We start from the raw sequence: 26,378 nt of genomic DNA, 5'->3' as shown, positions 1-26,378 counted from the left end.
CTGGAGTGTAACAGGTATAAGTGTAGATATTTCTATTGGTGACTGAGGACGCTGCCATGAACAACATTAAATCAGTATTTGCGCCATTTACAGACTAATAATTACAGATCTTACAAGTCATATGTTTTTAGGTTGGGTAGTACGTTCATGTGATAAGAGCAAGCCATTAACGGTATTTTCCCCTGGGCAGCAGGTCAGGTGTTAAAGTGTGGACATTTGGATGCAAAATGGCTAGCCTGTAACGACAGGCGTAATCCCCTTTGTGATGCAGTTACGACCGTGCAGGAAACATCAGGTCGTAAAGTAGTTAGTGACGTCTTCGTGGGAAGAATGTTCGAATTAGGGGGAAAAACGCTGATGTGTGTACATATTAAGGTCCCACATATAAAAATATTTGGAGTTACACTCTTTACACCGTGTATGTGGGCGGAAGCAATATATTCGTTTACTCTTCTAGGAACGTAGGCTCTCGGAAATTTTCAGTAAGCCAGACTGTGAGCACAGAGCCTCTCTTGCAGCGCCTGCCACTGAAGTTGGCTGACCACCTATGTGACACTCCCGCGCTTACTAAATGAGGACTGGTGACTGAGGACGCTGCCCTGGACAACATTAAATCAGTATTTGCACCATTTACAGACTAATAATTACAGCTATTACAAGTCATATGTTTTCAGGTTGCGTAGTACGTTCGTGTGATAAGAGCAAGCAATTAACGCTACTTTCCCCTGGGCAGTAGGCCAGGTGTGACGAAACGCAGTGCACTTCTTTTTATCCTCTCAGTTTCTATCTGGTACGGATGCCACATAGATCAGCAATATTCATGCACTGGTCGGACGAGTGCGGGGGGGGGGGGGGGGGGAGGGGAAGGAACTACATGTCCTGGCGATTCATCCAGTGGATCTCAACGTGGCACTGACCTTACCTGCAGTTCGTTTTATGTGCTCTTCCACTGTAAATCGCTCCATACACATACTTCTAAATATTTCATAGACGTGACTGCTTCCAGTGGCTGTTCTGCATCGGTGTAATAATACAACAGTGTGTTTCTCTGCCTATTTACGCACATTGCGGTGCATTTGTTTATGGAATATACTTGACACTTTCATTTTATTTAATAGTACGGCTAGGGCCCCCCCCGTTGGGCAGAGCGTTCGTCAGGTGCCGGTCTTTTAATTTGACGCCACCTCGCCGACCTTCAGTCTATGAGGATGATAGGATGATGATGAGGACAGCACAACACCCAGTCCCTTGGTGGAGAAAATTCCCCGACCCAGCCGGGAATCGAACCCGCGCCCAGAGGATTGACAATCCGTCGCGCTGACCATTCAGCTACCGGGGGCGGACTATTTAACACTGATAGAATGGGAGAAAGCGATCGTAAGCACATAATTAAATGTTAAATTATAAAAATTTTAAAAAACTTTCCATAAAACGTTTTAAAACTTACCAAAATGTTCTGAATATTGTCTCATTCGCATTTAATTTTTTATTTTTTTATTTTTTTTTACAAACTGATGACCAGTTTCGATAGCTTAAGTACTATTTTCAGATAACATGTACTATTATAAATACACTAGCAGTGTTCAACACCGTTGCATCCTCCATGGCATTACTTTTATACTTTATGTTTTATTTTTTACTTCAAATAGCGCTTATGTGGCAAATCTCTGCTGTAACGTAATTATATGGACGTCTTAGTGTATAAATTTTTTTCCGACACTGTACAGGCTTTTTCTTTCGATTGTTGTCACAGATAGCGTGGCGTCATATAGCTGATTTTACCTGAATATTTAAAATAAAAATGTTATGGATGATGCAACGCTGTTGTACACTGCCAGTGCACAACTACACGTGATCTGAAGATGGCAGTTAACCTGCCGAAACTAGTCATCACTTTGTGGAAGATTTTTTTATTAAATGCGATTGAGAAAATAGGTAGAACTTTTTTTGAAAATTTAAAAAGTTTTATAGAAAGTTTTTAAAATTCTTGTAATTTAACTTTTATCTTTTGTCTATGTAGTCCATGCAGGAAGAGTCGATAACCTGCTGGTCTTCCAGCATTTCGCTACAGTTTTCCAGCGTTGCAACATCTCTGTGTACAAGAGCTTTATACACAAAAAGCCTCATTGCGACGAAATCCACCAGGTCATTTATTTATATTATGAAAAGCAATGGCCTAGCAGACGCTTGGGATATTCCCTACGTTACTTTTACGTCTGGAGATTTCTCTCTGTTGAGAAGGACGTTCCGTGTTCTGTTTGCTAGAAACACTTCACGCTATAATCACAAAAAAATGGCTCTGAGCACTATGGGACTTAACATCTATGGTCATCAGTCCCCTAGAACTTAGAACTACTTAAACCTAACTAACCTAAGGACAGCACACAACACCCAGCCATCACGAGGCAGAGAAAATCCCTGACCCCGCTATAATCACACACTCGACTTGTGTTCAGTACGCTCGTACTTTGTTCATTGGGCGGCAGTGCGAATCTGTATCGAACGCTTACCGGAAGTCAAGAAACACTATGCCAATCCTGGCGCCGGCTTTCTGAGTCTCTTGGACACGGAGCGAACCGAGTTTCACACGATCGTTCCTTACTGAACCCATATTGATTCACACAGACGAGATTTTCAGCCACTAAGTACGTCAAATAGGCGCTCAAAGAATGTATTCCGAAATTTTACAAGAGACCAATGTCAGAGATATAGGCCCACAGTTTTTTGCATCTTTTCGGCGACACTTCTTGAAAACGGAATTACCTGTGGTTCTTTTTTTCACTCACTAGGAACGGTACCTGTAATTTCTCATTTATTCAATATATATTAAGTTTCACTATTTTAGTATTGTTTTGTGTTTGATCATTCAAGTTATATCCCCCAGCCTTCCTTAGAAATTTTATTTCAACCGACTGTATTCTGCTTTGACTTTTTTAGTTGACACCAAAGATTTGCTTTCATATTTTAGAATAGGAGTAGCCACTATTTTGTAAAAGTTTTGCTTTGTTTTCTTCTTTGTCATGTCGCCCAGTGTTCTTTCTGCTGTGCCACGAATAATTTAAAACTTATTTAATTTGCTAATCACGTCTTTCCCATATTCATAGTTGAAAATGTGACACTTGTTCTATTGATTGTCCATCCATTTGTATTTTGGAGCCGTACAGGAAATTTCCCTTTCAAGGTCATAAATCCAGTTGCTTTTACTGAAATTTTTATATCTGGATGGTTCAAATGTACGTTGCTCGTAATTGTAATCCCCTATGTATTTAGTTGAATTGACAACTTTTAAATGAGTGTGATTTATCATGTAACCGAAATTTAATGGAAATTTTTTAATACTCATATTGATGATCTCACACTTTTTATTGTAGAGAGTCAGTTCCACTTTCGAAACCATGCAGATATCTCGTATAAATCATTTTGCAATTCGTTTTAGTTTATGATGACTTTACTAGATGGTAAACGACAGCATCAGCCGGAAACAGTGTAAGATGGTTACTTAATTCGTACTGATAACAGTGAGGGCTTTAATGCCCAATGTTTGATTGTATTTAAACTTTCAGAGTTCTACATTTAAGCTGCAGGTGAGGTCGTGGTGTGGAAATAACAGCAAGGTTTTAAAACTAGGCTCAACCGCATAAAATTCGTGATAAGATTACAAGTAAAAGCACAAGAATTCTTGAAAAATTTAATGTTCAGCATCATAAAAAAACAGTAAAACAGTCGCACTAAGCAATCTCTTCTTACTTAACATTCAGTCCTCTGTTTCAAGATTCTAATCTATTAACTTTTTAATGTATTAACTTCCTTAGGAAGTATTCCTGTAAAATTTACCTGAAGCTGTGACCCTTTTCTCGGAACTTACCGTGTAAATATCATCGTATCACGAATTTTATGTGGTTGAGCAAAATTTTAATATTTAACTTTTGCTGAAACTTCAAGTCTTTGTAGTCGAGGCATCAAACTGTTCACCAGCGTTTCGTCGTCGTCTACGGGGACATCTTCAAAAAGGTGTCAACTGTACTGTTCCCTGCCGGCCAGTGTAGCCGAGAGTTTCTAGGCGCTTCAGTCTGGAACTGCGCGACCGCTACGGTCGCAGGTTCGAATCCTGCCTCGGGCATGGATGTGTGTGATGTCCTTAGGTTAGTTAGGTTTAAGTAGTTCTAAGTTCTAGGGTACTGATGACCTCAGATGTTAAGTCCCATAGTGCTCAGAGCCATATGAACCATTTTTGTACTGTTCCCGGAGTTTCATCTCTGAAGGCGTTCCCCGCAAACTGGAACGATACACAAGTGAACAGTTTCATTCAATGAACACGACTCCTCACCGCAGGAACTTTAACACAAGTCTGTCGACCTACTGGGTAATGGTATTTTGCCTAAAGATAACGGGTGGGAAACATGTCGAAAAGCTGCTTCAAGCCGACAGCTAGTAGCCCGACCCAACTTTATATATGATCACTCATCTTCATGTGTCTTCGATGTCTTATCTACACCTTTCCAACTGCTACTCATTTCTTCTCTTTACCATACGTTTTCGGCACTGCAATCGTCCCAGCAATAATGAGTTCTGTCTTGAAAACCGCCAGGCGCATCTAGCTATTGATTTCCGAACGCACTACGATCCCGGGGATTGAGAATGTATCATAAACGCTAGTGATCTCGTACCATACAGGAATTCCCTCGGTGATATATTGGCTTCTTTGGCTTTGACTTTACTATACATATTATTATAGGTTATCTGTAATGGCAAAAATATGCATCATCACATTCATTGCAGAATAATTTCAAATCTTATTTAACACGCTATGTCTTTTGGAATGGTGCATTACATTTTGTAATTCACAATGCTATTAGTTGTAAACATGTAGGTTGTAACTGCCATCTCTGAGATGTAGAGGTGTATGTACGTACCTCTTTTAACATTAAATGATGAGAAACCATTTTCGAAACACGAAGCGCATTAAATGAAAATTAGAAATACAGCAATACTGATGTACCCCGGATGGAAAACGAAAATGATAATAAGAAATCATTATTTTTCGCGAGATGTTTTGTATCGCTTTTACCAGACAGTTGCGGCGAAAACTGCTCTACTTCTTTATTCGCTTCATTTTGCGTCTTTAGAACAGCTGCAGGCACCATTAGAGTCGCCACATTGCTAGCTTTGTGTTAGAGAGGGATTGTCTCAGCGTCCAAATATAAAGGGCCGTGTTTTTTTCTCGGTATCTCAAGTTTTTTTCATGCAGTACTTCGAGTGTACGTAGAGAAAACAGCTGCCCCGTCATTCATATTGTTCATCTACGGATTGCCGTATAAATGTCTGCATAACTCAGGTCTCAGATCTAAAGAAACCAATAGCTTACAATCTGCAACAATAGGGTACCCACTAAAAGAGTAGGCTTTATCGCAGGGTTAAAGTTAATTGTTACTCTTCATGAGTGTTACCGTAGCATTACTGTTTAAAGAAAGAAACGTGAATCCTATGGTGTATTAATTTGTATTTAGTAAAGGAAGTGTTTTGAAATATAGCCAACAGTACGTAATTAGGCGAAAAAGTTAAAGAAAGGAAATTAATTTATATTCAACACGGATATTCAATACATACCAAAAAATTGCGTGAAAAGTCAAGACGTGTGATTCAATGGGCATCCCATTAAATACGATAATGAGCCAGGTCTAACTTTACGCCGAAGTTTATTATATCATGGATCGTTATTTTAAATTTGATTCCAAAAGAAATGAAATTTTCTTGATATTAGGGACGGTATAGCCACCATTGTTGTGCCCCCCCCCCCTCATCTTTTTCTTTCTCCTCTCCATCATAGCTTCGAATTTTACCATTCTATTTCTCTTCCTCTAACCTATCTACCTCTTCTATATCTCTTTCACCCCATTCCATCGTCTTATGTCTCTGCTTGATGAGAATAACTTACAAGCTGCAAGAATATAACGAGAAAATTCCCAACTAGCAATAGGACTGACACTCATATAAGAAAAATATGTTTACTTTCATATACATAGTCATTATTATTATTATTATTATTATCATTATTATTATTATTTTTATTATTCTTGATTGTTATAATTATTTTTTGATTGTTATAATTATCATTGTACTACTTTTATAATCTCTATTTTTTTTCTTTAACATTAATACTGTATAACATGTTATATGTCCTAATTTTCTGTAGACACTGAAATTTGTTGAATCTGAGTATGCCTGGTTAGGTGTAAGAGAGGGCCTGAAGGCCCTAATCTTGCCAGGTAAAATAAATGCATAAATAAATAAATAAAAGTCTGCGTAAAACAGACTCGGAGATGAATGACAGCCTAGCTGTGGGACCTTAAAAAATCGAAGAAAACTAGTTTTGTTCAGGTAAATGAGATACCTGAGACCGAGTATAGTTTGTCTAAGCAGGCAATATCTATTCGCCCGCTGTGAACCGACGAAGTTCAAAATTTTTTTCAACATTAGGTAGTCCTACAATGAGCATTATTCGAGAATGGTTTGACACTACTTACTAGAAAGCAGAGTGTTTTCATGATTTCTGGTGCACAATACGAGGGAACAGAGAAGTTTTGACTCTTTCTTATAATTTGTCTGTTTATTAAGAATACAAACTTATATTCTGCCAGTTACCCAGCTGCAAGAAAGAGAGTTTGGTAGTTTACCGTAGATACCAAGGTCCTCGGAAGGACGTCAACGGTGAAAGCTGCCATTCAGTGTCCCGTCCAGATCGATGTCATTAGTGGAGAGAGGAATCGGCTAGCAGTGGTGTGGGGAAACAACAGACGATCAAAATCAATGTCGTGAGGTAGAAGTTCGGACGCTGTCACTCAGCAACGCACTCAGAAAAATGCTGACGAGACTTAATCCTGCGCTGAATGGGCTGACGTTGAAAGGAAAGTCTGCGTTCATCTCCGTTGTGATATAATTTTGTTTTCAATTACCGAAGTCGATCGCGACACTAAATAACAAACACTTTACCACCTAAATTTATTTCAGGTGAATCCCACTTTACTTCTTAAACATAAGGCATATTTATAACAAAAGATCGTGTTTTACGCGTGAAAATGTAGCGTAAACGCATCACCTGAACTAATATTACTTAAATATAAATTCCTTTACGAAGAGACACATTACACATCTGTCCTCAGGTGTTTCAAATTTCATGAAAATTTCACTTGTTTTATTCTGCCGAAACGGCAGGCACGGCTGTTGAAATAAGTGGGATGGAGTACCGTTGCTACCTCATTAATATAGATTCAAATAAACTCAGTACGCAAAGGAATAACTCGTTTAATTAATATTAGTATAAATTAAAATAGTACTAGCTTTTAAAAAGCTTAATTCTGTTATTAAATAAGTGTTTATACTTACTTAGTTTTTGTTACCTCGCGTCCCTTGAACTGGTAGAGAGATGGATATTATTAAAGACACTTAGAGACCCCCAAGTGTCACTCCAGAGTCAGTCGTGTAGACCTCCAATATTTTTCATTTTTGTGAATTCCATCCAAATGTGTTGATAACGGCTTATGTTCATGCCAGCTGCTACTGTGAGCGTCTTTTGTAAGTTGTTCACGAAATTAATATTGCGCTATGAAGAAACATTTTGATTTATGATTGTTTACATGCACATAATATAAAAACCCTGATAGTACAAATGAACTCTGTGGCCAGAAACCTGGAATTGACTGAAGCCATTAAAATTAGTCATTTAACTGACGAAATCCCAGTTTGGATTTGTGCTATGGTTGAATCGGTGCTCAGACTTTATTTTTATCGACCCCAAGCATACGTCACACTGTAGTATGTCCAATTAAGAGAAAACTCAGCAGGAAAATCTCGAAGCTGTAGACGTGAGTCTCCTTTGGCACTTGACGGTACCTCTCTACTCTTTTCTGCTACAATACTTGGAGTCAACTTGCTCGCTACTATGCCTCTGTGACACTTGCAAGTTTAAACCTCTGCTTCTCACCAGAACTTACAGGTCTTTTGATTTAGTTTACTAGTAACTAAGACTGGTCAGTTTTTGTTCATTCAGTCACACGTGATCCGTAAGTTCCATAGTGGAGGGCAGACTTCAGGGAGAAAGAACGATTCAAATTGTACATTAAAAGGCAGAGGCAGGCAACTTCTATGAAGTATACTAACAAATTACAGCTAGTGGTATTCCACTAAAATTAAGAATAAAAGCAGCTACTTTGGGAAAAAAGGCCACTGGTCTTCCATTTACAATATTCAGTTATTATTTTTTCTATCACTTCGTACTGAGCATTTTAATTAACCTTAGTGATTTCAAGACCTTTTCGGCTACCTGCAGACTTGAAAAACCAAGAACTCTTTAATGAGAACATAAGTATTGAACGAAATTTACATGCCTGAGTCGAAATATTCTGTTAAGCTATAGGTGTAACAGCTTACACTGTACTATTTTATTATTTTTTTAGTTAGCCAAGGATTTCCAATTTCCTGTATGACGCCTTCCGGAACCGTTTGTAGCCTATTTCACTAGAAAATAATCCTCCAAGCATAGATAGGGATGCATAGTCTATATCGAAATTAGTTTTACTTTTACTATTTTGACTGTGAATTTCATCGTTCATCCTTAATTCACTCTGGTTAAGAGTAAATCAACTGGCACATAAGTGTAAGAATCGCAACGTCCCTTAAGGGACTCCTGCAAGATGTTCGGTTATAAACTTTACACAATATTCTTACTGCTCGGCTCTGCGGAATAGATACTTTTTTGACCTTAGCTGCTATGGCTCTGAAGATCACGGCAAAGGACAGTACTGAGTGAAGGGAGGCAAAGAACAATGTGTGCTAGAAATCCTGTCAGCAGGTCAACATATACGTGTAAAGCAGGCGGAACAGAGCTTTCTGGTTACAGTAACGTATCCATGTGTTTGTTATCCATCAGGATGGCCGGCATTTTCATACGTATACAAGAAGCAGAATTAGTTTCTTTTGCAGACGGCACTAGTGTTGTAATCATTCCAAGCATACATAGAGAAACAAAATAAATGGAAAAAAATGTTCTTTAAATTATCATGACTGATTATCTGCTAACACTCTCACCCTCAATTTGAAAAAGACACAACGTATTCAGTTCCGCACATCTATGGGTATTATTTCAATGGTAAATATAATACATGTTGACAATATAACAGAGTGGAAACCTCAAAATTTTTACGCTTTTATATTGATGACAATTTAAACGGAAAAAAGCACGCTCTGGGACTGCTAAAACAATTTACTTCAGCCACATTTGCACTTAGAATCACTGCAGATCTTGGGGAGACACAAATCAGTAAGTTGACAAATTTTGCAAATTTTCATTCAGTAATGTCAGATGGAATAATGTTCTGTGGTAATTTATCTTTAAGAAAGAAAGTCATCATTGCCCAAAAACGTTATGTAAGAATAATATGTGGCACTTACTCACGATCTTCTTGTAGATATCTGTTTCAGGAGTTGGACATTCTGACTACTGCTTCACAATATATTCCCTCATGAAGTTTCTTGTAACAATCCACTATAGTTCAAAAGGAACAATTATGTACCTTATGACGATGCCAGAAGGAAAAAAGACATTCATTACTCCACGATAAGATTGTCTTTAGCAAAAAGGGTGCACATTGCTGCAACAAAACGGTTTGATAATTTACCTAGTAATATGAATATCTGACGGCTGAAAGCAAGGGGAAACTACAGCCGTAATTTTTCCCGAGGGCATGCAGCTTTACTGTATGATTAAATGATGATGGCGTCCTCTTGAGTAAAATATTCCGGAGGTAAAATAGTCCCCCATTCGGATCTCCGGGCGGAGACTACTCAAGAGGATGTCGTTATCAGGAGAAAGAAAACTGGCGTTCTACGGGTCGGAGCGTGGAATATCAGATCCCTTAATCGGGCAGGTAGGTTAGAAAATTTAAAAAGGGAAATGGATAGGTTAAAGTTAGATACAGTGGTAATTAGTGAAGTTAGGTGGCAGGAGGAAAAAGACTTTTGGGCAGGTGAATACAGGGTTATAAATAAAAAATCAAATAGGAGTAATGCAGGAGTGGGTTTAATAATGAATCAAAAAATAGGAGTGCGGGTAAGCTACTACAAACAGCATAGTGAACGCATTATTGTGGCCAAGATAGACACGAAGCCCATGCCTACGACAGTAGTACAAGTTTATATGCCAAATAGCTCTGCAGATGATTAAGAAATTAATGAAATGTATGATGAGATAAAAGAAATTATTCAGGTAGTGAAGGTAGACGAAAAGTTAATAGTCATGGGTGACTGGAATTCGATAGTAGGAAAAGGGAGAGAAGAAAAACATAGTAGGTAAATATGGACTGGGGCTAAGAAATGAAAGAGGAAGGCGTTTGGTAGAATTTTGCACAGAGAATAACTTAATCATAGCTAACACTTGGTTCAAGAATCATGAAAGAAGGTTGTATACATGGAAGAACCCTGGAGATACTAAAAAGGTTTCAGATTGATTATATAATGGTAAGACAGAGATTTAGGAACCAGATTTTAAATTGTAAGACATTTCCAGGGGCAGATGTGGACTCTGACCACAATCTATTGGTTATGAACTGTAGATTAAAACTGAAGAAACTGCAAAAAGGTGGGAATTTAAGGAGATGGGACCTGGACAAACTGAAAGAACCAGTGGTTGTACAGAGCTTCAGGGAGAGCATAAGGGAACAACTGACAGGAATGGGGGAAAGAAATACAGTACAAGAAGAATGGGTAGCTTTGAGGAATGAAATAGTGAAGGCAGCAGAGGATCAAGTAGGTAAAAAGACGAGGGCTAGTAGAAATCCTTGGCTAACAGAAGAGGTACTGAATTTAATTGATGAAAGGAGAAAATACAAAAATGCAGTAAGTGAAGGAGGCAAAACGGAATACAAACGTCTCAAAAATGAGATCGACAGGAAGTGCAAAATGGCTAAGCAGGGATGGCTAGAGGACAAATGTAAGGATGTAGAGGCTTATCTCACGAGGGGTGCGATAGATACTGCCTACAGGAAAATTAAAGAGACCTTTGGAGAAAAGAGAACCACTTGCATGAATATCAAGAGCTCAGATGGAAACCCAGTTCTAAGCAAAGAAGGGAAAGCATAAATGTGGAAGGAGTATATAGAGGGTCTATAAAGGAGCGATGTTCTTGAGGACAATATTATGGAAATGGAAGAGGAGGTAGATGAAGATTAAATGGGTGATACGATAATGCGTGAAGAGATTGACAGAGCACTGAAAGACCTAAGTCGAAACAAGGTCCGGGAGTAGACAACATTCCATTAGAACTACTGACAGCCTTGGGAGAGCCAGTCCTGACAAAACTCTACCATCTGGTGAGCAAGATGTATGAGACACGCGAAATTCCCCCAGACTTCAAGAAGAATATAATAATTCCAATCCCAAAGAAAGCAGGTGTTGACAGATGTGAAAATTACCGACTGTCAGTTTACTAAGTCACAGCTGCAAAATACTAACACGAATTCCTTACAGACAAATGGAAAAACTGGTAGAAGCCAACCTCGGGGAAGATCAGTTTGGATTCCGTAGAAATGTTGGAACACATGAGGCAATACTGACCCTACGACTTATCTTAGAAGAAAGATTAAGGATAGGTAAACCTACGTTTCTAGCATTTGTAGACTTAGAGAAAGCTTTTGACAATGTTGATTGGAATACTCTCTTTCAAATTATGAAGGTGGCAGGGGTAAGATACAGGGCTCGAAAGGCTATTTACAATTTGTACAGAAATCAGATGGCAGTTATAAGAGTCGAGGGACATGAAAGGGAATCAGTGGTTGGGAAGGGAGTGAGACAGGGTTGTAGCCTCTCCCTGATGCTATTAAATCTGTATATTGAGCAAGCAGTAAAGGAAACAAAAGAAAAGTTTGGACTGACATTGTAATTCTGTCAGAGACAGCAAAGAACTTGGAAGAGCAGTAGAACGGAATGGACAGTGTCTTGAAAGGAGGATATAAGATGAACATCAACAAAAGCAAAACGAGGATAATGGAATGTAGTCGAATTAAGTCGGGTGATGCTGAGGGAATTAGATTAGGAAATGAGACACTTAAAGTAGTAAAGGAGTTTTGCTATTTGGGGAGCAAAATAACTGATGATGGTCGAAGTAGAGAGGATATAAAATCTAGACTGGCAATGGCAAGGAAAGCGTTTCTGAAGGAGAGAAATTTGTTAACATCGAGTATAGATTTAAGTGTCAGGAGGTCGTTTCTGAAAGTATTTGTATGTAGCCATGTATGGAAGTGAAACATGGACGATAAATAGTTTAAACAAGAAGAGAATAGAAGCTTTCGAAATGTGGTGCTACAGAAGAATGCTGAAGATTAGATGGGTAGATCACATAACTAATGATGAGGTACAGAATAGAATTGGGGAGAAGAGGAGTTTGTGGCACAACTTCACCAGAAGAAGGGATCGGTTGGTAGGACATGTTCTGAGGCATCAAGGGATCACCAATTTAGTACTGGAGGGCAGCGTGGAGGGTAAAAATCGTAGAGCGAGACCAAGAGATGAATACACTAAGCAGATTCAGAAGGATGTAGGTTGCAGTAGATACTGGGAGATGAAGAAGCTTGCGCAGGATAGATTAGCATGGAGAGCTGGATCAAACCAGTCTCAGGACTGAAGAGCACAACAACAACAACATGAATGTCTGACAGATAGCAAAGTAAAATTTGTAAACAAACTGAAAAAGTTTCTGGCCTATATCTCCTTTTATTCTGTAGAAGAATTTCTATTATAATGTGTAAACGGTGGTTCATAGAACTTACTAATTCACATCTGTACTCGTATATCTAAACAAAATAAACGAAAACCTTATTAATTTTCAGCATGTATCGTCATATTTGCAAATAAGTTTGCGATGTGAATGTAAATTGATTCGTTTCACATCATTACGATTTATCGTGCTAAATGATACATGTAACATGAAAATAACTAACGGTCATGGAGCTTCATTCAGCCCATGTTCCCTTTGATTTTAGCTCCTGGTATCTGCAAAATTCCTTTTTCTTTTTTTTTTTTTTGCTTTGAATCGAATAATATGATTGTGAGATTATTGGTTAAGCTGTTTCTACGAACAAGTTGTAGGGCAGTTAGGCAGTTAGATAATTCTCCTGGCTGTGTGTGCTATGGCTACGTTTATGACCTTTATCAGTTTATTTATAATATCAGGAATTTTTGAAGAGTACTCTAAAAAATTATGTTCTGAACGTTGGGAAGAAAGATTGCTCCAGATGTACTAGTTTCTGAAACACTTTGTTTCCATGTCATGATGATGAAACAACGTAGCAGCCAATTGTACTCTCTAAAACTTCTTCCTCATTTAGGCAGCGACCATCTTCGTACGCAGAGGTACATAATTATTTTTCCTTTGGACATTGTCGAAGATAATGATAACCACACAACTACCGTTCTAATCATGCGATAGCTAAGAAACTGTACAGGCATTCTGGAGAAGCTCGCCATCCTGAATCGTATTTTTCGTGCATTTTCTGAACTATTTGAGAAGAAAGACGGTATGATTTCTTCAGCTAAGTCCTTCCTTTGTCCTGTTTCTACAATCCATGTCTAATAACTTCTATTTTCACCCCCTAAATTCTAGTGTTATTTTCTTCTGGTCTCAGCATCTAAAGTTAATAACGACTGTGATAAGTTAAACGGCTTAGTTTCTACCTCAACGTCTAAGCTAAAGATCGTACATTCTTGCTCGGTGAAAAATAGAATGTCACGTAGCAAACAAGATTTAGAAGGTCGACTCGTAGTGATTGTTCAATCGGTTACTGCTGTGAATATACTTGTATAATATGTCTATAGTCTATAGTTTCATTGGCAGGTCATGTGGAGTCGACGAGTCTTCCTAAGAAAAACTACATTAAGTTACAATTTACAAGTTTATAAGTTACAAGGGTTTCGAACATTCCCCCTCTATAGTTTTGTTTACATTTACTTTCATACAACTGCTACCCATACAGAAAACTCTGAGTATAATTAGAATTAACAAACTGACGAGATAAGATAATCCTTGAGAGATGCATTACCGAAGTGTAAATCCACTTTTTGATTCGCATCTTCGTTCGAGAAAAGCTGAAGGCTCTCCTAATAGCAGGTTTTTATATGATAAACGGAATTAAAGATTCCTCTTTCATAAAGAAGAACCATTAAAAAGCCTCATTTAATTGACTTTTTTGCTGGGCAAATGATCTTCAAATTTTTACTTATTCGTTTGTTTATAGGAACTCTGTTCTCTTTATATGTGCTTGTGCCATTGTCCTTACTGTCATGTTTCACAAAGGATATCTTGAGAAGGAAAATCCTGCCATGCGAAGTTTTTCCATATCAACTTATACTCTCAGGTTACGTATTCTACGTAGATAAGAACAATTCCGTCTTCTGAAACTGACTGGTTATTTTATTTTTAAGCAGACTTGTTTCGCCGATATACTAGGTATCATCAGTGGTCTATAACATAACGAAAATTATTTAATTGGACCTATTTTGTTTCCTGACAACACATTTAAAGTACCTAACTCTTTGCAATTATATAGCCATGACAATAATTTACTTTCACTTTTATATTCTTTCCATCTCTTCATTGGTTCTTCTGTACTAACTACATGCAGTACAGGCTTTCAACTAAACTATGTCATGTTCACACATTTCACTGCACGTAACCTTCCCTGTTGCACACTGTAAATGTTCCGCCAGTTTACTCTGCAGCAAGCAAGTAAGGTCGTGTGCAGGGTGCAACAGGAAAGGTTATACAGAGTGAAATGTGCGTATGAGATATGCTGTCATTTGAAAACTAGTATTGTTTGCATCTAGTCCCTACAGAAGAACCAATGGACACGTGAAAAGAACAGCGAAATGAAAGTGAGTGTTAAATCGCTAGCACACAGCTAGTAGCACAATTCCTATAACAGGCATCCAACAGTTGCAGAGGAAAATTAATAGACAACGTTTTGTAAGGAACCCATGACCGGGAATGTTCTGCTTGTATACAAAATAAGTTTGAAGATCGGATCACTTTTATATCTCCCGTTTCACGGTACGCACACAGCGGCGACATTGATCTTTAACTTGTGTACTGTACAGGAGCCCATGGCATGGATAATGTTTTCAATTCTCGTCGTCGGGTTCTCTTCTATGTGACAAAGGACGTCCACTTCGAAGAAGAGTGCGTGGTGCGTCCGTGGAGCACCCCAGTCAACTGGCCTAGTTGAGAACCTACCAGTTTGTAGCAGCCCTTGTTGTAGTCGGACGAAAATGGTACGTGACGACGTAATTACAGCATGGATAGACGACGGTGCACTCTCCTCAGCTAGTGAGCGTACCGTGAAGTGACAGTGATCCGATCATCAAACTTATTTCATATCCAAACAGTACATTTCGGGCATGGACCGCTTTTCAAAAGTTATCTACTAAGTCCACTTTGCAACTGCTAGAGCCTGTAATAGGAATTGTGAAAAGGTTTTATTAATGTGTTGCCAGGGAACACTACAGATCTGCTAATAAAATACTTATAATTGAATAGTTTCTCTTATGCAACAGATCACTGATGATGCCTAGTATGAATAGGCGAAGCATGTTTGCTATAACACAAAAGAAACATTCACTTGTAAAAGATGGAATTGTTGTTACCTGCACTATAAGCGTAACTGAAGTAGCAACCGACGAAGACTGGCTGAAAATATCAACAATGTTGTGATTTTAGAATCCTTTACGTATCGCGTACTGGTTCCATCGGCGAAGAAAAAACACGCATATTTGTAGAAAACCCGTAAAACGTTTTCATATTTGTGCCGACCGGATGCAGTATCCACTATGATCCTGATTGCAACATTGCATAGATTAATATTTCTGAAATAAAGGAAAATCCACTTCCTCATATACTGGTGGACATGCTTGTCGTTTAGTAACAACATAAAACGCTCATAAAGCAAGTGATTCTGCGAATGGTCTCGCACTCAATTTTTACAAGACTCAAGATATTCAGTTCTGCACTTCTAGGGGTATTAACCAGTGATAAGTATAACATATGGCGAGGAAATAATAGAGAGAAAACTACAAAATTTTTGGGTATCCGTCCTGATGAGAAGTTAAATTGGTTGGTTGGTTGGCTTTGGGGGAAGAGACCAAACAGCGAGGTCATCGGTCTCATCGGAGTGAGGAAGGACAGGGAAGGAAGTCGGCCGTGCCCTTTCAGAGGAACCATCTCGGCATTTGCCTGGAGCGATTTAGGGAAATCACAGAAAACCTAAATCAGGATGGCTGGACGCGGGATTGAACCGTCGTCCTCCCGAATGCGAGTCCAGTGTGCTAACCACTGCGCCACCTCGCTCGGTGTTAAATTGGAAAAACCGTATTTTGGAACTCATAAAACAACATAGTTCAGTCACAGCCTTAGAATCATTGCAGACCTTGGGGAGAGACAAATTAGTAAGCTGAGATATTTTTTCATATTTGCATCCAATAATGCCATGTGGAACAATGTTCTAGGACAACTCATCTTTAAGAAAGAAAGGCTCCATTGCTCAAAAACGTGTTGTAAGAATCAGTCAAGATCGTCTTGTAGATATCTGTTAAAGAAGTTGGGCATTCTGATTAGTGATTCACAGTACATTTGTACCCTCATGAAGTTTGTTGCAAATGATCCAATACAGTCCAAAAACAACAATGATCTACGTAACTGCAACATAAGACGGGAAAATGGCATTCATTGCTTCACATGAAGGTTGTTTTAGAACAAAAAGGGGAGCACAATGCTGCAACAAAAATTTTTGACCAATTACTCAGTAATAAAAAAATATCTGACAGACAGCGAAGTAAAACTTGAAAACAAACTGACGAAGTTTCTCGTGAAAACTCTTCTTATTTCGTAAAAGAATTTCTATTACTATATTGTGAAAACGTGGTGGATGGGTCTTAATAACTCACAGCATCTGTATACCTTACTTCTTTTTGAAAAAAAATCGTGGCTAGAAATTATATCGAAATGTTTTAATGAAATATTAAGAAGTATTCACTGAGCAACCTCGATTACGTAAAGTCACAGATAAGAATGAAATGTAGATCTCTGTCTACTTTGTTATTTTTTCTTTTCGACAGACAAAAACAATTCGTATACATTTTTGAGCGGTTTCGATTCTGCCATCAGAGAGAATTACACGAAAATGATCTATAGTTGCCATTGTATCAAACTGTACAGTTAAGTTGATCTATTTCAAATCTATTTTGATTGATACAATTAATTAAGACAAGATCTGGAACTGTAAAATATTAACGATTTAATTTAATAATTAGACATTGCATGCTCAAAAGTGATTTATTGAGTCTTGGGGAACAATTAAAAAGGAAAGTATACAAAACACTGATATCATTTTTAACCTTAAAGATATCCACGTTGTATGGAATTTTTGACATTATTTTATAAGTAGTACTAATCGCATTTAAAATTGTGTTCCCGTATCCTGTCTTTACATAATACCGTGAACTAAAATATTTTTTTAAGACCTACTCCATATTTAATTGCCTGTTCTGGAATGCACGGATGGTAAATTATATTTCACGTTAGCAGGGGTGGACCCGAAAGACGCCCAAAGTTACTGTTCGACCGTCTGATTAGAAAGGGTTTTCTTCCTTTACACACAAAAGAGTGCGGCGTGTTTCCACATACATCTTTTATTTTGATAATAGACGCACCTAATATCACCATATTTTTCTTGTCACCATTTGATATACGTCTGTTACTCCGACGTAATATTTTCCCGTTATATACGCATGTAATCAAATGTTACGTCCAACTTTCAAGCTGCCCTCTTGAGATCGTGATACGAAATTCTATTTATGTTAAGAGCTGGTGACAATATAGTCTTGTGATACATTAAACGCCCTGTGTTGAAGTCAATTTACTGTAACGAACATTTATGCTCTTAATGTATATCTGCACCTAGCGTTGCGTTTTCACATTGCTTTACGAAGAACATCTTGTAGAAGGATATGATAATCTTTGCTTAGTATTATCACTTCCCATGATATCTCACCTAATGAATACGTAATGTAGCTTATAAAACTAGAAAGGTGTTTTAATTCTGTAGGCCTGCTCTCTGTGTAAAACCTTTCGTATTGATTTCGTACATATTTGCTGAAACAATTTTTACACGCAAATCATAGATGCTGATTTTTCTACTTGCTCCAGAAGTCAAATTTATTTTACATTTCGGTACGATAGCTGACGAACTTAGTGGCGCCTGTTAACGCTTTGCGTTGAAACTTGTACTTTTGTTAAAATAAAGATAGCCACGGCAAGTGAAATACTTTTAACGGACTGGCGCAGAAGGATGCTTGCATCTTAGAATTTATGTTCACTGACCTAATATTGGCGTAAAAGTGGGGAAGGCATTTCTGAAAACGTATGTCCGGAGCTCTGTTTTACGAAAGTAAATGTGCACCATGGGGAAGGCAATAAAAAAAATCGCTAAAAGCATTTGAAATGCGATACTACAGAAGGAAGTTAAAAGCTCAGTGGACACAAAGGGCGATATGAACAGGTGCTAGAAAGAACTGGTGAAGAAAGAAGTCCATGAAATAGTACTAGCGAAAGAATGAGCGCGTTAATGGGGCATTAGCAACGACATCCAGCACTGTAGCGGAGGAACAGAAACGAAAGTGGTGGGTCAGACATTGATTAGAATACGCAAAGAAGATTATCGACGATCTTGTGGTTCCGTGTGTATCGTCACACGTATTTAATATTGTCATAACCTATTCTCCAGCTCTTTTCCGCTTCACTTTTTAATTTAATTCCAGTCTTTTATAATATTAGAAAGGCAGATACGATAAATCAAGTTTTGGTTCACTGCATGCTGAATTTACTGTAACTTGCTGAAACAAGGTAAATAATATTCTAAGTACCCGAGACCGAATTTTTCATTTAATTCGTCTTTTATTATACTTTTTCAGATCGTCTCGCAGAATAATCAAGAAACTGTTATGATAGCACACAATGACGTCTGCCTTCGTTTAAATAAGGACTCAAACAGACAATGATACCTTTCATGTCCTCCTCTTAGTCTTGAATGACAAGAGAAAACGGTGCAGCAATAACCGTTTAGGCGTTCCACTGAATTGTTCAACAATCGTAAAAATAAAAGGAAAGCGAACAACACAAACGCTACGTGAATCGCGTAACCAAACAGATTATTACTGGACTTACCGTTTTAAGGTTACTGCAGCGAAAGAATATTTTACAACAGACGCGTTTCCCTTTTATTTGCAAAGCTTTATCTGTGATCATTGGTAGTTTTGTGTCTTGTTTTCATATTCTGCAAACCATTCCTTGTCCCTTCATTGTGCGCAGAGGCTCAAGTCGAACGACCAATAATAACTGAGTACTTTACAACGTCTGCTGCGGAAGATAGTCATGCAAACACACATACAAAATGGATCAATTTAGGTCACAGCAGGATTAAGGCTTACTTCAATATCGTATTAGCCGAAGTGCCAAAATGTGTTTCTGGTGTTTGCATCAGGCATCTCTGCTCCAAGGCAAAAAGCACTTTAGTGAGTACTAGGAGGGCTTATGGCAAAAACTGGGGCCTAAGCCCCAGGGGTATGCACTGGATATACACCACTGTGGTTAGACCTAGGATTTCCTATGGGGCCGTAGTGTGGTGGAAGAAGGTAGAACAGCGGGTTGCTGCCAAAGAGCTTGCTAAGGTGCAGAGATTGGCCTGCTTAGCCATAAGGGGCGGAATTAGCAGCACACCAACCGCTGGAATGGAAGCCATGCTGGATATGCCTCCACTTCACCTTTGGGTTAAGATGGAGGCAGCAGTTGGGGAATACAGACTTAAAACTGGCCAAATCTGGGTCTCATTTGGATATCCAGAATCATACACTAACATAGTGAGTGAGGTGAATATAGGTATGGTTGGGGAAATGCCCGCTGGCTATAACTCCTAGCTGCTTCGACAAGACTCACAACATAATAATTGGAAGTAGGGAACAGTGGGAGAAAACAGTTCGACACCGTACGGGGGGCATCGCTTGGTTCACCGATGGGTCGAAAACAGTTCAAGGCGTTGGGGCAGGGTTGTACGGGGTTCAGGCAAGACTGGAGAGCAGCATCTCTCTAGGGAAGCTGTCCTCTGTATTCCAAGCCGAAATTACTGCAAGCAGGGCATGTGTGGAGGAGAATATGAGTAGGTGTTACAATGACTGTAGCATCTACATCTATTCAGACAGCCAGGCAGCCCTGAAATCATTGGCAGCTCCTGCAACAAGATCTAAGATTGTTGTAGATTGCCACAGGGCTCTGGTGGAGCTAGGGGGAAGCAGTAGGGTGTACCTAGTGTGCGTCCCTGACCACTCATGGATCTGTAGCAATGAACAAGCCGATAGATTGGCTAGGATGGGGCCAACAGCTCCATTTATTGGACCGGAACCTGCCTTGACAACCACCAAGGATATGATCAAATTAGAACTACGGAACTGGCTTAGGAAACAGCACATAGGATATTGGATCAAGGTCCAGAAACAAAAACATGGTAAGGTAATGATGCCCAAGCCATGTTTTAAAAGAAGCTCTGTAATCCTGGAATTGAACAGGAAAGCGATCAAACTCATGACTGGGCTGATGACCGGCCATGGGAACTTCAAAAAACACCTACACACAATGGGTATAATGGAAGAGGACCCTAAATGTAGGATCTGTGATGAAGGTGAAGAAACTGCATCATACCTAATCTTTGAATGCACGGCATTGGAGAGTAAAAGATACAGAATCTTTGGGATAGACATGAAGAAATTGTGTCCAACAAAAAACTGGTAGAGGGACTCCTTGCACTATTTAAGGACACTGGTTGGCTTTACTAGATATACAGGGAGCGATACCGCACAATAAACCTAGTTTCGGTGCGGGCAGTGGCGGGTTAGACCTAAGCTGTTTTCGCTCTTCTGTTAAAATCAAATCAAATCAGACATTACCACGATTTGACATGATTTTCTTCTTGATGCTTAAGTTGTCAGCCAAACCATTCAGATTCCCTCTACGTACTCCAGCAAATCTACAAAAGGTACCCAACTGAATTCACAGTAAATTTCTCGCATGTTCTTCTTTGTGTTTTACGTCTGTTTGTAATCAATAACAGTTGTATTAGTTTTCAGTCATCTTATAGATCGGTAAACCGTAAAAGTTAGTCAATTGCTGAATTTTATGACAACCTTTCTATTAATTAGACGGCATATGTTTCCTTACCTCGTATTACGACGCGTCGGTACCAACGTCGACTGTATAAACGCCTGTCCTGTAGAATGTAGAATTTACATTTTCAGACGTTTCCATAAAGAACTGAATCGTATCTTGTAATATGGAACTGAGCTTTAAGCTTGCTTCTGTATCTGCCATCTTGAAGAGTGCCGGTAAATCGTTGTCATCAGAAACCTTTAACAATTTGATCTTGCGTAATTTTATACTGACAGCTTTGTCCAATGTTTGTCATAAGCAAGAATAATGAACACCCAGGTGTTATCGTTACATTTAAATCTGCCTGTCATTGACATTCTTGAAGCCAGAGCAGATTCACTCGTCAGACACCAACCTATGGAACTACCCTATGCGATCAAAAGTATCCGAACACCCCCAAAAACATACGTTTTTCATATAAGGTGCATTGTGCTGTCACCTACTGCCAGGTACTCCATATCAGCGACCTCAGTAGTCAGTAGACATCATGAGAGAGCAGAACGGGGCGCTCCGCGAAACTCACGGCCTTCGAAAGTTGTCAGGTGATTGGGTGCCAATTGGGTCATACGTATGTACGCGAGATTTCCACACTCCTTAATGTCCCTAGGTCCATTGTTTCCGCTATGGCAGTGAAATGGAAACGTAAAGGGACACGTACAGCACTGGCCGACCTCGTCTGTTCACTGATAAAGACCGCCGACAGTTGAAGACGGTCTTAATGTGTAATTGGCAGACATATATCGAGAACATCACAAAGGAATTCCTAACTGCATCAGGATCCACTGCAAGTACTATGACAGGCGCGAGGTGAGAAAACTTTGATTTCATAGTATAGCGGCTGCCTATAAGCTTCACATGACGCCGGTAAGTGCCAAACGACGCCTCGCTTGGTGTAAGGAGCGTAAATATTGGACGACTGAACAAAAAAATGGTTCAAATGGCTCTGGGCACTATGGGACTTAACTTCTGAGGTCATCAGTCCCATAGAACTTTGAACTACTTAAACCTAACTAACCTAAGGCCACATTCTCATCCATGCCCGAGTCAGGATTCGAACCTGCGACCGTAGTGCTCGCGCGGTCCCAAACTGAAGCGCCTAGAATCCCTCGGCCACTCCGGCCGGCACGACTGAACAGTGGAAAAACGTTGCGTAGAGTGACGAATCACGGTACACAATTTGCCGATCCGATGGCAGGGTGTATGTATGACGAATGCCCGGTGACGACCATCTACCAGCGTGTGTAGTGCCAACAGTAAAATTCAAGAGGCGGTGGTAATGTGGTGTGGTCGTGTTTTCCATGGAAGGGGTTTGCATAGCTTGTTGTTTTTCGTGGCAGTATCACAGCACAGGCCTACATTGATGTGTTAAGCACCTTCCTGCTTCCCACTGTTGAAGAGCAATTCGGAAATGGCGACTGCATCTTTCAACACGATCAAGTACCTGTTCATAATGCATGGCCTGTGGCGAAGTGGTTACACGACAGTAACATCCCTGAAATGGACTGGACTGCAAAGAGTCCTGACCTGAATCCTATAGAACACCTTTGGGATGTTTTGGAAGGCCGACTTCGTGCCAGGCCTCACCGACCGACATCGATACCTCTCCTCAGTGTGGCACTCCGTGAAAATGGGCTGCCATTCCGCAAGAAACCTTCCAGCACATGATTGAATGTATGCCTGCGAGAGTGGAAGCTGTCATTAAGGCTAAGGATGGGCCAACACCATATTGAATTTCAGCATTACCGATGGAGGGCGCCACGTACTTGTAAGTCATTTTCAGCAAGTTGTCCGGATAGTTTTGATCGTATAGTGTATGTACAGAGTTAACTAGAAAGTATATATGATTTGGAACAGAGAAAAACATGACTGATAAATCTTAAGACAGGAAGGTGAATACTAGTCATATTCGACTTCCGTTTTTAAGGCTGTTCGTCAGTTAAAACTCACTAATTTGTGTAGATGTTAAAATAAATTTGGAAGATACTTCAAGTTCACTAATACCAGTCTGCGTTGATATTGGTTTGTTTCTCTTATCTACGTTGTTGTCTTTGTAAGAACTCTCGTGACGTGAAAATCATCACATTCGGATCACGCTTTTCGCTATTTAAATGTTGGAGTATTCAGACGACGAACCAAGATGTCTACTGAGCTCAAAAGAGTGTTAGCAACTACGCCACATTTGCCTGAGTACAAGGTGGCAGTCCAAAACAACTCTCTCTTCGCAGTATCAGCTGACTTAAGAGACTATCTGCTCTTTTGGCAACTGTGTTTAAGCAGTGTCAGTATGCTAGCCAACAGAATGACAAAAATTAATACCGAAAAGCATATTTTCAAAGAGTTGAGTTTTCTGACTGTAAACATCCAGGCCAAAGAAAGGAAAAATTGAGATAGCAAAATAATGATAAAGTTGTACCCTAGCTAAGACAAAAGGCGAAGAAAAAGTTATTTTATTTGAATAGGAAATCGTAAATCTGCTATCTGTTGGCAAACCACGAGAAAATTAATGTAATATACACTCTGTGATCTTTCAGAGTTATGTCGACTAAAACACACACACTACAAAGTAACAGTAACTGATTTAAAACTGCTTGTTACGAAGGAACAAATGTAAACTAAATGGATGCGGACGTCGTCTTTTAGTGTTTTTAGGATTACTTATAGTTGCCTCCGTCACCTCTGGTGGAACATGACTTTTAAAATGAAACTACAAAAGTAGATAAAATGGCATTAAGACTGAGTTCCATCCTTGGGGAGCGCCAGATGTCATTTAAGCAAGATGTCTTCTACGTTTATCTCAGTCGGCTTGTAATGAAGCAATATCACAAAAACGGTGCTACTTACTGCTTTAAATGAGAACGTTGATTTACGTAATATGTAATATTAACTTGCAGGCTGGGAGCTGAGTGTTGTTTGCCTTCATTTTATCAAGAGACTTCACGTTCCACGAAATTATTTGTCTTAAATTTCAACTGTATTTTCTTTAGATGTTCAATGTTACATTTTTCAACACAGTGGCAGCGATAATTACAGTTAGATACGGCTTGTCAGAGACGAACCAACTGGATTCTGTGAAAGCGTATTTCCTGGAATAAAAATGATGCTATATGTTGCAACTACAGTTGCCACAATCAACTTCTCCTCTGGGAACCGCTCGTGTCACTTCGTTCTCCAGTCAGAACTGTATTCATTTTCTCCTGCTCAAAAAAGTCGTTTAGGAGACGGTAGCAGACCAACAGTTACTTCATATGTGAGCTCAGTAACAGACATTCTGCTTGAAGTGGTTCCATTTAAAACAACTATGACGTCAATCATAATTTACAAAGCATTTTCACTTACATTATCATTGGCTGAGGATCAGATGCAAATATTAATAAATAGAATGCAATCTAAATGGTGTCCCTTGCAAAATTCTTGCTATGTTTGTTTGGAATCATTGTTCATAAAATTTTTTTGACTGAACTGTCTTTGAAACAATAAGAAAATGTAGGTGACATTTAAACTTACTCCTCACTTCTTTCCCCAAAAATGAAAATTGTAGAAATAATTTTCCGATACAATTACTTCATTTGTATTTTTATATAAAGATTGTCTTAGACATTTAAATCAGTCTGTGATAAATATTCATGAAGTAAATAATGTGGCTATAAAATTAATTCAGTATTAATCACAGTAAAACATAGTCTGTTACTTTATTCTATTATCTGAGCCGAAGTAGTTTGTCCCTGTCTCATTTAATGCAATCTTAATGATGCAGTGAAACCGTTGCAAACCATCACATTTCAGTTGTGATAGATCAGTTTAATGAAACGCCATCTGTGACTATGAATTTTGTGTTTTCTGGCTTCCATTAGATGTTAATATTTTTCGGCGTCTACACAAAACTGCGAATAGGACGACTAAACGTATTTAGTGTATGTGTTACCAAACAAGTCAAAAAATTTGTGTGCAAGTGAAATTTAACTGAAATATTTCGCAAATTTAATTGTGAGTCAGAAATATTGCACTCTGCATAAATCAGTTATCGACCTTAACATTCATGGCTGTGTTACACGTGAAGCTCAGCAGATAACTGGATTTGTATCTGAACCTTTTAGCTGCGTTGGTAGCGTTGTTTCGCATTCACGCCTCCATTAACGTTGTTCGAATGACGACTGAATTATCAGTCGCATGGAAAAGCCAGTCAGTGAGAGTGAATCACTGCATTAACTTTTTAGGGAAATATGCGCTGTTACCAGCTTACCGAAGAGATTAAAACTGTGTGTTGTACCAGGATTCTGATTGTATAATACTGAAGCAAATTCACTAGTATTAGTATTTTTAGGGTTCTGTACCTCAAGAGGAGAAAAGGAATCCTTACAGGATGACTTTGTCGTCCGTGTGTCTGGCTGTCTGCCTTTCTCTCAGTAACTGGTATCAAGGACAAATTGATGCCACATGTTAAAGTATACGGTCCCTCTGTGATGCAAAAATCTGAAGCTTTTAAGCGAATCCGGTCAAAAGATACGCCCATTTATACCACATATTTTGATAATCGCAAACTCACACATTAAAACGTATAGGGCACTTCCTATTATTCTAGAATCATGACATTTGGCAAGAATTAACGTATCACTGTAAATTGTGAGTTTGTAATTATATCACACGAAAAAATCGTCATTTGCTATCTGACAGGTCTGTCCGTCCGTTTGTTAAGCCCTCTTTTTTTCCTCAGGAACGGATAAGCGTTTCAAGTTTAAACTTACGTCACATACTGAGATACATACGATTAGTAACTTGGCGGTGTAATAAATGTAAGCTTCTAAGGCAGTGCAACCAAAAGGTAGGTCATTTATGTCACATATTTTGACACTCGGAAACGGAGTCGTCAAAACGCACCGGGTACTTGCCTCTGATCTAGAATCATGAAATTTAGCAAGATGAAAGGTACGACAGTGTAAGTAAAGGGGAAAAAAATCAGAAAATTGTTAATTTGTAATTATATCACACGAAAAAGTGTTTCTTTTGTCATTTGTTTTCCGACTTCAAATTCGAAATTAAAACATTCTCTAAAGTTTTGGTATCCCTGAGACTGATATCTTGCCGGTAT

At 39.0% G+C, this 26,378-nt stretch overlaps 1 protein-coding gene across 1 annotated transcript in view; it reads left to right on the top strand.

Moving 5' to 3' along the window:
* The window catches only part of LOC124605946 (sodium-dependent neutral amino acid transporter B(0)AT3), a 538,536-nt gene that overhangs the window by 777 nt on the left and 511,381 nt on the right, over positions 1-26,378 (top strand). The gene's annotated exons all lie outside the window — the stretch shown is intronic.

Source organism: Schistocerca americana, chromosome 3 (assembly GCF_021461395.2).
Source record: "Schistocerca americana isolate TAMUIC-IGC-003095 chromosome 3, iqSchAmer2.1, whole genome shotgun sequence".
NCBI lineage: Eukaryota > Metazoa > Arthropoda > Insecta > Orthoptera > Acrididae > Schistocerca > Schistocerca americana.
The sequence above is the reverse complement of the archived record's forward strand: the minus strand, read 5'-3'. Positions and strand labels throughout refer to the sequence as shown.